Source organism: Ceratotherium simum, chromosome 8 (assembly GCF_057802395.1).
Source record: "Ceratotherium simum simum isolate JZ-2026a chromosome 8, ASM5780239v1, whole genome shotgun sequence".
NCBI classification, from domain to species: Eukaryota; Metazoa; Chordata; class Mammalia; order Perissodactyla; family Rhinocerotidae; genus Ceratotherium; species Ceratotherium simum.
Window position 1 is genome coordinate 1,101,355 of NC_141907.1, and position 14,473 is coordinate 1,115,827.

Here is a 14,473-nt window from a genome sequence, read left to right on the forward strand (position 1 = left end):
GCTGCGACCAGCAGGCAAACACAGGCGAGCCCTATTGGTACAACTTCTAGCAGATGCAGTGGACTCAGAAAACACAGCTCCTGCCCCTGCCCAGTGGTGGCAGGTGGAATCTGCTGCCTGATACTACCACTAAGCACCGTCAAAGGATCACTTCATCAAACACCAAGAAGAACTACATTAACACTCCAGAGCAGAAGGAAAATGACAAGTCTCCAGAAACCAATCCTGAAGTCACACAAATTTACAATCTAAATGACAGAGAATTCAAAATAGTTGTCATAAGGGCTGGCCCTGTGGCTTAGCGGTTAAGTGCGCGCGCTCTGCTGCTGGTGGCCCGGGTTCTGATCCCGGGCACGCACCGACGCACCGCTTCTCCGGCCATGCTGAGGCCACATCCCACATACAGCAACTAGAAGGATGTGCAGCTATGACATACAACTATCTACTGGGGCTTTGGGGGAAAAATAAATAAATAAATAAAATTAAAAAAAAATAGTTGTCAGGGCCAGCCCCGTGGCTTAGCGGTTAAGTGCGCACGCTCCACTGCTGGCGGCCCGGGTTCGGATCCCAGGCGTACACCGACGCACTGCTTCTCCGGCCATGCTGAGGCCGCATCCCACATACAGCAACTAGAGGGATGTGCAGCTCTGACATACAACTATCTACTGGGGCTTTGGGGGAAAAATTAAAAAAAAAAATAGTTGTCATAAAGAAAGTCAAAGAGTTACAAGAAAACTCAGAAAGACAGTTCAAAGAACTCAGGAATAAAATTAATGAGCAGAAGGAATATTTCACCAAAGAGATTGAAACTATAGCAAAAAAAAACAGGGGCTGGCCCGGTGGCACAGCAGTTAAGTGCACACACTCTGCTTTTGCAGCCCGGGGTTTGCAGGTTCAGATCCCAGGCACCGACAGATGCACTGCTTATCAAGCCATGCTGTGGTAGCGTTCCATATAAAGTAGAGGAAGATGGGCACAGATGTTAGCCCAGGGCCAGTCTTCCTCAGCAAAAAGAGGAGGATTGGCATGGATGTTAGCTCAGGGCTAGTCTTCCTCACAAAAAAAAAAAAAACAGGAATTCTGGAGATGAAGAACACAATGAATGAGATAAAAAAAACTATTTAGAAACCTTAAAAAACAGAGCTGACGTTATGGAGGACAAAATTAGTAATTGAGAGGACAAAAATATAGAAACGCTTCAAGCGGAGTAGGAGAGAAAACTAAGACTTGAAAAAAATGAAGAAATTCTTTGAAAAATATCTGACTCAATTAGGAAATGCAATATAAGGATTATAGATATTCCGGGGGGAGAAGAGAGGGAGAAAGGAGCAGAGAGCTTATTCAAAGAAATAATAGCTGAGAACTTCCCAAGTCTGGGGAAAGAACTGGACTTACAAGTATATGAAGCCAATAGAATTCCTAATTACATCAATGCAAAAAGACCTTCTCCAAGGTACATCATAGTAAAACTGGCAAAAGTCAGTGACAAAGAAAAAATATTAAGGGCAGCAAGGCAGAAGAAAATAATCTACAAAGGAACTCCTATCAGGCTTTCAGTGAATTTCTCAGCAGAAACCTTGCAGGCTAGGAGAGTGGAATGATATATTCAAAACACTGAAAGACAAAAACTTCCAACCAAGAATACTCTATCCAGCAAAACTATCCTTCAGATACAATGGAGAAATAAAAGCTTTCCCAGACAAACAAAAGCTAAGGGAGTTCATTACCACTAGACTTCCCTTACAAGAAATGATCAAGGAAGCCCTCATACCTGAAACAAAAAGGCAAAGGTTTACAAAGCCTTGAGCAAGGACATAAACACACAAAATCAGAAAATTTCAGCTTTCTATCAGAATGGGTTAGCAAACACTTAATTATAACATAAGAGATAAAGGGAAGGAAAGCATCAAAAGTAACTAAAACACTTTCTTTTAATCATTAATTTACAACACAAAACAGAATAATTTGTGACCACAATAACTTAGATGGAGAAGAGGAAAGGGATGGAACCTGCTTAAGCTAATGGAGATAAGAGGCTATCAGAAAATGGACTATCTCATCTATGAGATCCTTTATATAAACCTCATGGTAACCACCAAAAAAAAATCAGAGCAGAGCCACAAATGATAAATAAAGAGAAATCTGAGAAAACCACCAAACTGAAATGGCAGTCAGAAATAAAAAGGAAGGGGCCAGCCCCATGGCTTAGCGGTTAGGTGTGCACGCTCTGCTACTGGCGGCCTGGGTTCGGATCCCGGGCGCACACTGATGCACCACTTCTCTGGCCATGCTGAGGCAGCGTCCCACATACAGCAACTAGAAGGATGTGCAACTACGACATACAACTATCTACTGGGGCTTTGGGGAGAAAAAGGGGAAAAAAAAAAGGAGGAGGATTGGCAATAGATGTTAGCTCAGGGCTGATCTTCCTCACAAAAAAAAAGAAAGAAAGAAAGAAAAAGGAAGAGAAACAAGGGAAATATAGAACAACCAGAAAACAAGAAGTAAAATGGCAGCATTAAGCCCTTATATATCAATAATCACTCTAAAGGTAAATGGATGGAATTCTCCAATCAAAAGACACAGAGTGGCTGGATGGATTAAAAAACAAGACCCAACAATATGCTGCCTCCAGGAAATGCATCTCAGCTCTAAAGACAAACACAGGCTCAGAGTGGAGGGATGGAAGATGATACTCCAAGCTAATGGCAAACAAAAGAAAGCAGGTGTTGCCATACTTATATCAGACAGAGCAGAATTCAAGATAAAAAAGACAATGAGAGACAAAGAGAGGCAGTATATAATGACAAAAGGGATATTCCACGAAGAGGATATAACACTTATGACTATATATGCACCTAACACAGGAGCACCAAAGTACATAAAGCAACTACTAACAGCCCTAAAGGGAGAAATTGACAGCAACACAATAATAGTACAGAACCTCAACACCCCACTTACATCAGTGGATAGATCATCCAGACAGAAAGTCAACAAGGAAATAGTGGACTAAAATGAAAAACTAAACCAGAGGGACTTAATAGATTTATATAGAACATTCCATCCAAAAATAGCAGAATACACATTCTTCTCAAGCACATATGGAACATGCTCAAAAACAGACCATATGTTGGGAAACAAGGCAAGCCTCAATAAATTTAAAAAGACTGAAATCATATCAAGCATCTTTTCTAACCACAATGCTATGAAACTAGAAATCAACTGTAAGAAAAAAGCTGGGAAAGTGACAAATATGGGGAGACTAAACCACATGCTACTGAACAACCAATGGATCAATGGAGAAATAAAAAAATACCTGAAGACAAATGAAAATGAAAATACATCATGCCAACTCTTATGGGATGCAGCAAAAGCAGTCCTAAGAGAGAAATTCATAGCAATACAGGCGTATCTCAACAATCAAGAAAAGTGTCAAATAAGCAATCTTAAACTACACCTAACAGAACTAGAAAATGAAGAACAAACAAAGCCCAAAGTCAGCGGAAGAAGGGAAATAGTAAAAATTAGAGCAGAAATAAATGAAAGTGAAACCAAAAAAAATAGTAGAAAGAATCAATGAAACTAAGAGCTGGTTCTTTGAGAAGACAAACAAAATTGACAAACCCTTAGCCAGACTCACTAAGAAAAGAAGAGAGAAGGCTCAAATAAAATTAGAAATGAAAGAGGAGAAATCACAACAGATACCACAGAAATACAAAGGATTCTAAGAGAATACTATGAAAAACTACATGCCAACAAATTGGACAATCTAGAAGAAATGGATAAATTCTTAGATTCACACAACCTCCCAAAATTGAATGAAGAAGAAACAGAGAATCTGAATAAACCAATCACAAGTAAAGAGATTGAAACAATAATCAAAAACCTCCCAAAAAACAAAAGTCCAGGACCAGATGGCTTCTCTGGAGAATTCTACCAAACATTCAAAGAAGATTTAATACCTATCTTTCTCAAACTATTCCAAAAAACTGAAGAAGACAGAATGCTTACTAACTCATTCTATGAGGCCAACATCACCCTGATACCAAAACCAGACAAGGACAACACAAAAAAGGAAAATTACAGGCCAATATTGCTTATGAACATACATGCAAAAATCCTCAACAAAATATTGGCAAACCAAATACAGCAATACATCAAAAAGATACCATGATCAAGTGGGATTTATACCAAGGACACAGGGATGGTTCAACATCTGCAGATCAATCAATGTGATACACCACATCAACAAAACGAGTAATAAAAACCACATGGTTATCTCAATAGATGCAGAGAAAGCATTTGAGAAGATCCAACATCCATTTATGATAGAACACTCAATAAAATGAGTCTAGAAGGAAAGTACCTCAACGTAATAAGGCCATATATGACAAACCCACAGCCAACATCATACTCAACAGGGAAAAATTGAAAGCCATCCCTCTGAGAACAGAAACAAGACAAGGGTGCCCCCTCTCACCACACCTATTCAACATAGTACTGGAGGTTTTGCCCAGAGCAATTAGGCAAGAAAAAGAAAAAAAAAAAGGTATCCAAATTGGAAAGGAAGAAGTGAAACTCTCGCTGTTTGTGGATGACATGATCCCATATATAAAAAACTCTAAAGAATCCACTAGAAAACTATTAGAAATAATCAACGACTACAGCAAAGTTGCAGGGTACAAAATCAACTTACTTACAAAAATTGGTTGCATTTCTATACACTAATAACGAACTAGCAGAAAGAGAACTCAAGAATACAATCCCATTTACAATCGCAACCAAAAGAATAAAATATCTAGGAATAAATTTAACCAAGGAGGTGAAAGACCTATACACTGAAAACCATAAGACATTATAGAAAGAAATCAAAGATGACATAAAGAAATGGAAAGATATTCCATGCACATGGATTGGAAGAATAAACATAGTTAAAGCAATCTACAGATTCAATGCAATCCTAATCAGAATCCCAATGACATTCTTCACAGAAATAGAACAAAGAATCCTAAAATTTATATGGAACAACAAAAGACCCTGAATAGCCAAAGCAATCCTGAGAAAAAAAGAACAAAGCTGGAGGCATCACAATCCCTGACTTGAAAATACAGTACCAAGCTATAGTAATCAAAACAGCATGGTACTGGCACAAAAACAGATACACAGTCAATGGAACAGAATCGAAAGCCCAGAAATAACACCACACGTCTATGGACAGCTAATCTTTGACAAAGGAGTCAAGAACATACAATGGAGAAAGGAAAGTCTCTTCAATAAACAGTGCTGGGAAAACCGGACAGCCACATGCAAAAGAATGAAAGTAGACCGTTATCTTACACCATACACAAAAATTAACTCAAAGTGGATTAAAGACTTGAATGTAAGACCTGAAACCATAAAACTCCTAGAAGAAACTATAGGCTGTACACTCTTTGACATCAGTCTTAGAAGGATCTTTTCAAATACCATGTCTGCTCAGGCAAGAGAAACACAAGAAAAAATAAACAAACAGGAGTACATCTGACTAAAGGGCTTCTGCAAGGCAAAGAAAACCATGAACAAAACGAAAAGACAATCCACCAACTGGGAGAAAATATTTGCAAATCATATATCTGACAACGGGTTAATTTCCAAAATATATAAAGAACTCATACAACTCAACAACAAAAAAACAAACAACCTGATCAAAAAATGGGCAGAGGATATGAACAGACATTTTTCCAAAGAAGATATACAGATGGCCAACTGGCACATGAAAAGATGTTCAATATCATTAATTTTAGGAAAATGCAAATCAAAACTACATGAGATACCACCTCATGCCCATCAGAATGGCTATAATCACCAAGACAAAAAACAACACATGTTGGAGAGGATGTGGAGAAAAGGGAACCCTCATACACTGCTGGTGGGAATGCAAACTGGTGCAGCCACTATGGAAAACAGTATGGAGATTTCTCAAAAAATTAAAAATAGAAATATCATACAATCCAGCTATCTCACTACTGGGTATTTATCCATGGAACTTGAAATCAACAATCCAAAGAGACTTATGCACCCCTATGTTCATGGCAGCATTATTCACTATAGCCAAGATGTGGAAGCAACCCAAGTGCCCATCAACTGATGATTGGATAAAGAAGATGTGGTATGTATGTACAAGGGAATACTACTTGGTCATAAAAAAGACAAAATTGTCCCATTTGCAGCAACATGGATGGACCTTGAGGGTATCATGTTAAGTGAAATAAGCCAGACAGAGAAAGACAAACACTGCATGATTTCACTACAATGTGGAAGATAAACAAACACATGGATAAAGAGAACAGATTATTGGTTACCAGAGGGGAAGGGGGTTGGGGGGTGGGCAAAAGGGGTAAAGGAGCACATACATATGGTGACAGATAAAAATTAGACTATTGGTGGTGAGCACAATGCAGTATCTACAGAAACTGATAAATGATAATATACACCTGAAATTATACAATGTTATAAACCATTATAACCTCAATAAAATAACTGAAAAAAAAAACTTTAAAAAAAATGAAAGGGCAACTATGAAAAACAGTATGGTGGTCCTCAAAAAATTAAAAAGAGGGCCGGCCCCGTGGCTTAGCGGTTAAGTGCTCACGCTCCGCTGCTGGCGGCCGGGGTTCGGATCCCCGGTGCGCACGGACGCACTGCTTCTCCAGCCATGCTGAGGCCACATCCCACATACAGCAACTAGAAGGATGTGCAGCTATGACATACAACTATCCACTGGGGCTTTGGGGGAAAAAAAATAAATACATAAAATTACAAAAAAAAAAAAATTAAAAAGAGAATTACCATATAATCCAGCAATTCCACTTTTGGGTATATAAACAAAAGAATTGAAAATTAGGTCTTGAAGAGATATTTGTAGACCCGTGTTCATAGCAGTAATATTCACAATAGCCAAAAGGTGGAAATAACCCAAGTATCCATCAATGGATGAATAGATTAAAATGCGGTATATCCATACAATGGAATATTACTCAACTGCAAAAAGGAAGGAAATTCTGATACATGTTACAACATGGAAGAACCTCGAGGACACTGTGCTAAGTGAAATAAGCCAGTTACAAAAGGACAAATATTGTACGAGATATATCCTATTTTCTGAAAAAAGGCCAAAAAATCCTACATACGTATATATATCTCCATATCCATATCCTATTGGTTCTCTTTCTCTGGAGAACCCTGACTAATGCAGATGCTAATGGGTGAAAATACTAGTAAAACTAATCACAGATGCTAAAAATAAGGGGGTGGACAGGACATTTACACAATTTCAAAGTATCTCCCCAAAGACACCTATAATTGCAAAGAGAAACAGCAACGTTACAGGGGGAGCACCAGCAGACCACCTCAGCCAGCTCGTCAGTCATGGGGCAATCCGACGTCACGTGCCCCCGGCCAGGTGATGTGCCCCCCGTGAGGTGACGTGCCCCCCGAGAGGTGAACGGGACAGTAACACACTGGTGGTGTTCCCACAGGGAAAGCCCCATTCTGGATCTAATCATGAGGAAACACGGGCCTCCCAAAGTGAGCCACAGTCTACCAGACAACTCCCCTTACCCTTCAAAAGTCGAAAAGACAGAGTTGGAGTTACTAATTCAGATAAACGGAGATGAGAGGCACAATCCTGGGTCAGAACCAGGACCAGAAAGAAATTTCCTACACAGGACAGTACTGGAACATTTTAAACCAGGTCTGTGGTTCACATGTCGAGTTTGCTGATTTCGATGGTGGTGCCGCCTGGCAATGCCTGTCCTGGGAAATACACGCTGACGTGTGCAGGAGCTAGGAAGGCACCTGCACACCCCATGGACGCCTGTCTCTTCAGGAGATTCCCTGCTTGTGCCCAATAAACAGGCCCGCTGCAGTGCCTCTCCGTCCCACAGCAGGCCGGCCTCGGGCCAGGGGACCCCCCCCAAAGCGCTGCCCTCAGGTCCTACAGCAACGCCCAGAGGGGCCAGCTTGGTGTCTTGCAAGGTCTGCCAACTTGCCGGGTGAACAGAATCTTGCTGGGGTGCTGATGTGCGTTCTGGGGCCACCGCCCACCTCCCCAGGCTGGGCAACTGCTTCGCACGCCCTTGGGGTCCTCCTCCTTCAGTCGCCAGGTGGGCTAGTTTCTCTCACAGAGCTCTTTATAAAGCATCCTCTTTGAGGAGGAAGGGAAAGAACTCTTCACACGTGTTGTCAATACTCTTTCTAGTGGATTGTTTGACTTTCGCTTTTCTACGGGGTTTCTTACCATTCATTCATTTTTTAAAAAGACTTTATCTTTTAGAGCAGTTTTCGGTTCACAGCAAAATTGAGAGGAAGGTACAGCTTTTTCCCTGTCCCCTGCCCCCCCACACACAGCCTCCCCCACTGTCAGTGTCCGCCACCAGAGTGACGCATGTGTTAGAACCGAGGGACTGACGCGTCATCGTCACCCCAGTCCATGGTTCACAGCGGGGTTCACTCCTGGTGTTGCACATTCTACGGGTTCAGACAAATGTGTAATGACATGTACCCACCATTGCAGGATCGTACAGAGTAGTTTCACTGCCCTAAAAGTCCTGTGTTCCCCCTACTCATCCCTCCCTCCCCCCACCCCTGGCAACCGCTGATATTTTTACTGTCTCCATAGTTTTGCCTTTTCCAGAATGTCATCTACTTGGACATTCGCTAATTTTTAATATTTATGTAGGAAAGAAACGCGACTTTTTTCTTTAGGTTTCTATTTCTCCTATCTTGTTTTGGAAGTTCTCCTACCCCTTTCCTGAAGGTTATGTAAAATTTTTCCAAAATCATTTTCTAATATCTTTATTTTTTTACATTTAAATCCGTAATACACCTGAGGCTTCCTGGGGCCAGCCCTGTTCCTCAGGGATGACGTGGGCCAGCACCAGCACTGCGTCGCTCCACACCCGAGCTCTTCATGTGGGACCCCACTCCTCTTCATTTTCCATATTTGCACACTTAACACACTCTTACTGGTGGCACTGTGCCCAGCTGGCCCCCGATGCTGGGGAACAAGCAGCACAGGCACTGAGGCGGGCCTGGGCTTGGCATCTAGAGGACAGCAAGAAGGCCAGGCCGGGGGCGACAGCATGCTGAGCAATGGGGACAGGGGAACTGGGCGATGCAGAAGCCACAGGCAGGGGCCAGAGTGCACAGGGCTTTGGGCCACGGTGAGGGCTGTGGGCTGGATTTGGGTGGCTCAGAGCATCTTTGTGGGAGCAGGGGAGTAGCCCCCTGGTTGGGCCATTGGGAAATCCCTGTGGAGCAGCTGATGGCAGGACAGGGCCTCACAACCGGGGACTAGAGGGCAGGAGCGGAGCCAGTCGTCCCGGCTGCGGTGGCAGGAAGCCAGCATGGGTGCTCTGAGGAGGTCCAGGCCAAAGAAGATAGGGCCTGGTGGGGAGGCAATGGGGGCGGCGGGGGCGGCGTGGTACAACACAGACCTGAGTCAGGAGTGGGCTTCATGAAACATGAGGCAAAACCCAGCAGGTCAAGACAGACATCTAGAGACAAAAAGGAGATTACTGGTTGTCTAGGGCCGGGGGCCAGGAGACAGCTCAGGGTGCGGGGTTTCTTTTTGGGGTGATGAAAATGTTCTAGAATTGATTGTGGTGATGAATGCACAACTCTGTGCGTGTACTAAAAGCCACTGAATTGTGCCCTTTAATGAGTGAATTGTTGGGGCGGCCCGGTGGCACAGTGGTTAAGCGCGCGCTCTCTGCTTCAGCAGCCCAGGGTTCGCAGGTTCGGATCCCGGGCACACACCAACGTGCCGCTTGTCAAGCCATGCTGTGGCAACATCCCATATAAAGTAGAGGAAGATGGCATGGATGTTAGCCCAGGGTCAATCTTCCTCAGCCAAAAAAAAGAGGCGGATTGGCATTGGGTATTAGCTCAGGGCTGATCTTCCTCAAAAAAAAAAAAGTGAGTAGTATAGAATGTGAATTGTATCTCAATAAAGTTGTTTAAAAAGACAGAGAAATAGAACAGCAGCAGCCACCCCAGAGGAGTGTCATGTGCCCAGGCACAGCCCCTTTCCCTCTAAGTCCACCTTTAAGCCTCACTTCCTTGCCTTTAAAAATAGTTGATGGGGGCCGGCCCCGTGGCTTAGCGGTAAGGTGCGCGTGCTCCGCTGCTGGCGGCCCGGGCTCGGATCCCGGGCGCGCACCATCGCGCCGCTTCTCCGGCCATGCTGAGGCCACGTCCCACATACAGCAACTAGAAGGATATGCAGCTGTGACATACAGCTATCTACTGGGGCTTTGGGGGAAAAATAAATAAATAAATAAAATCTTTAAAAATAAATAAATAAATAAATAAATAAATAAAATAAAAATAGTTGATGGGGCTGGCCAGTGGTGTAATGGTTAAGTTTGTGCGTTCTGCTTTGGAGGCCCCGGGTTTACAGGTTCGGATCCCGGGTGCAGACCTATGCACCGCTCATCAAGCAATGCTGTGGTGGCGTCCCATACACAAAATAGAGGAAGATGGGCACAGATGTTAGCTCAGGGACAATCTTCCTCATAAAAAAAAAAAAGCGGTCCTGTGAGAGCCTGAATGAGAGGACCCAACTAAGCCACCGAAACTGAGATAATAAATATCACTCTTGTAAGCCACTAAGTTTGGGGGAAATGTGTTGTGCAGCAATAGATAACTCTGCAGCCTTGCTCCGCCTGCCTGATCATGGCAGCCCTCTGCCTTGGCTCGGCTTCCTAAGGAGGGGAGGGAGGTTCCTGTGGAAACTCAAATTCTGCCTTTTCCCTAAAGAGCACAGCAAGTGCACTGATGGCTGTCACACCTGGAAACCCCTCTCAAAATCACATTCAGGGTCATCGTGGACATGCCACATGCCCCTTGAGTGGCTTGCTGTTCACGTGGGGGAGTAGCGTGCCGCTTACGGGGCTTCAGGACCCCTCCCTGGGAGACCAAACCACATCTCGGCCTCCATGAAGCAGCTAAGATGCCCCTGTAGTGGACTTCCCACTTCCTGAGTGCCTACTGTTGTTATTCTTGCCTGAACACCAGCCCTACGCTCCCTGTTACTGAAGGAATTAATGGATGTGCAGGGCCTTGTCGACGCTTTAAATGGGGCCCTCAGCAACCATAACAGCTGCCATTGGAGCATTATTAAGCATATGGCATTCATTCTCTCCTTTAATCCTTAAAGCCCTCCTATGAGGTGGACACTATTATTCCAGTTTACAGATGGGGACACAAAGGCCCCATCACACAGCTGAAAGAGACAGAGCTGTGATTGGATGGCAGGTCTGTGTTCCACACTCCACACATTCAAAGTCCCCTAACGTGCCAGGCCAGGCAGTGCACTCCGGGGATACCGTACACAGTCGGTGCCTTCGCTGGAATGCCAGCCACCGAGCCTTAGTGCCAATATTTGGAGACTTTGCTTCCTATGCTCCTATACTGAGGGAGTACTTTTCTGGAAAACTTCACATGCATCTTTGAAGTGTAAGTTTTACAAAGCAGCTTAGGTCCAATTAAAGCCTGCACATTAAAAAGCAAACAAAGGGGCTGGCCTGGTGGCACAAGTGGTTAAGTGTGCACGCTCTGCCACGGCAGCCTGGGGTTCGCAGGTTCAGATCCCGGGCGCGCACCAAGACACCGCTTGTTAAACCATGCTGTGGCAGCGTCCCATATAAAGTGGAGGAAGATGGGCACGGATGTTAGCTCAGGGCCAATCTTCCTCAAGAAAAAAGGGAAGGATTGGCATCAGATGTTAGCTCTGGGCTAGCCCTCCTCACAAAAAAAAAAAAAAAAAAGCAAACAAAGCAACAGCAATGACAACAAAACAAAAACAAAAAGCCCCAAAACAAAAAACCCTCAAGATTCTTAAACATAAAATTAACATGCAGACTGATGATCAAAGAGGCTCACGTCCTCCCCCTCCCACCCACGCACACAGAGCCAACCCAGGTTCACAGATGACAGGAACACGTTCATTTGCAAGGGACTTCTGCTTTGCCAGCTACTGGAACATGACTTCACCTGGCAGACCCTTCAAACTTGTCTCGAAAAAAAGGATCCTGTCACCCCTCCATCCATCAGAAGAGCCACCCACACGCGTCCAGAGAGCCCAAGTGCAGGGATCTGGTTCAAGCAGACGATGCTGACTCACCTGGGAGGCTCTGTCGACATCTTCCTACCAAATGGATGGCGGAACCAGCAACTTGAGGGCAGAATTGCTGAAAGAGAGCACCTGGAGGACAGGATCCTGATGCGCCGGCAAGAAACAAGAACGGCTTCACAATGCACGCAAAAAAGTAAGTTGGGGGATGTAGGATGACAATGCTGATAAGCTGGACCACGTCTATACACGGGAAGATAGGAAAATGAATTACCAGCAGGGACGAGATAACCATCAGCCTGGAACTGGGAAGAATTAATCATGCTGGACAAACTTCATTTAGTTCTGACACTTCTTGGTTCGATGTACAAGAGTCAAGAATCAAGACAACTCAATCCTAGCCTATGGTTATTTGTAACACTCATGCAGAAAATACTAGATCATGTTAACAGCATTAAAAGGCAAGAACTAAAGTCTGAAGATTGATTTCCTTGGTGCTGAAGAGCATTCCAAGAATTTAAAAGTGAAGCAAAAGCTAAGAGCCAGAGTGATTCTTCTAGAACCTGAGTCAGAGGTCATGCCCCCTGCTCAAGGCCTCCCCGGCTGTCTACCTCACTCATAGAAAAGCTGTAGTTGACGCTGCAACACCTCCCAACCCCGACTTCATCTGTCACTGGCCCCTGCTCCAGCCAGCCCAGCCTCCTTGCCCTGATGTAAGACCACAGTCAGCTCTGGCCACAAATTATTTACAATCCTCCCAAGGCCTCCAAGTGGCATATTCTACTATAGCACCAGCCCTAAATCCAGAATCTCGCCACTGAAATTGGCTCTCCTCAGATGGAGTTCCATAAGCACAGCTCCTGGTGTGGAGTTCCTGTCTGAAGACCTCTGAAAAAAAGCGATGACTTACCTGCCTCTGTCCTAGGCCCCACCACACACACCCACAATGTACAATGGGCCAGACCTAGGCTAAGTACTTTAGAGACTCCTGTTCAAAGCAGGGTGGGCAAGGAAGGGCAGCACTGGCCACGGCAATCCTTAATTAGGTCTCAGTCCTGCTCCAACAGCAATTCTCTGTGCTTCTTGGCTCTGCCTCCAGACTCCTGGTTCCACCCTCCGAATTATCTTTCTTTTTCCATGAAAGGTAGCCTGTGTTTGCAGCTGTGTAGTTTTCTCAGCCTGCTGCCTGCCAGTAGAATCTTGAGGGTCCCAAGTCTTTTCATTTCATACCACCTGTCCCTTTCCGTTCAAACTGGCAAGATTTTTGCCGAAATAATTCTTTCAAAAGTTTTGTGGGTTTCCTGTGAACCTTATGGGGGTTCAATTCATTAGACAAAAGCCAAATGCACAGATCTCCTCAAAATAAGCCCTTCTCTGTTTTGGGCTTCTACTGAGGGACAAGCTCTTCAGCTTGTTAGAAGCCCTACTGTTAGATGGAAAGGCTGCCAATGTCCTAAGTTCTTAACACAGCATCTTATATCCATGGCCTCAGCTTCATTACAGATCACATCTTCCTGGCCGTCCTCTGGATTTGATCTTTGCTCTGAAGCCATTTCTTATGTTAGCCTTTTTTGCCATCTGGAAAGGCTGAGAATAAGTGAGACCATTAAAGTGCCACTCCTTCACGTTAGTCTTTCCTTTAGCTTCTCTCTCTACTCTCGCCTTTTATTTATCTTTTTGTAGCAAAACATGTAACAGAAATTTTGCCATTTTAAACTTTTAAATGTACCATTCAGTGGCATTAATTACATTCACAATTTTGTGCAACCATCACCACAGTACTTCCACAATTTTTTTATATTACTATTCTAATTTTTTTTTATTACGGTCATATTGGCTTTTAACATTGTGTACATTTCAGGTGTATAGTATTATATTTCAGTTTCTGTATAGATTGCATTCTACTCTTGCCTTCTAGGATAAGCAGCAGGAAGCCAGAGGTAACAACGCTCTGCCTAGAAATCTCACCCACATCACCCAGTCCATTAGTCAGTTTGCCACCAGCACACTGCGTGCAACAGTTCTGCTCAACTTTCTGTCACTACTTAGCAAGGACCCGCTCTGGTCCCGTTTCCAGTATTCCCACACCTTCCCACCAACCCTCATTGGCAGTCTCCTCAAAGCCCCCGAGGCATCCACTAGCACTTTCCTCACAGCTCTTCAAGCTTTCCAAGGTCCTTTCGGCTCCTGCCCACCGCCCGGCTACAGTGTCTCCCCCACTTGAGGATTTGGTCGGCAGTCGACACTCATACTCCCACTTCAGGGCCTTTGCACTTGCTGCCACCTGGGGTGAATGTTCTTCCCCAACAGCACATGTCTGCTCAATGCTGCCTTATGAGGCACCTCCCAATCGACCTG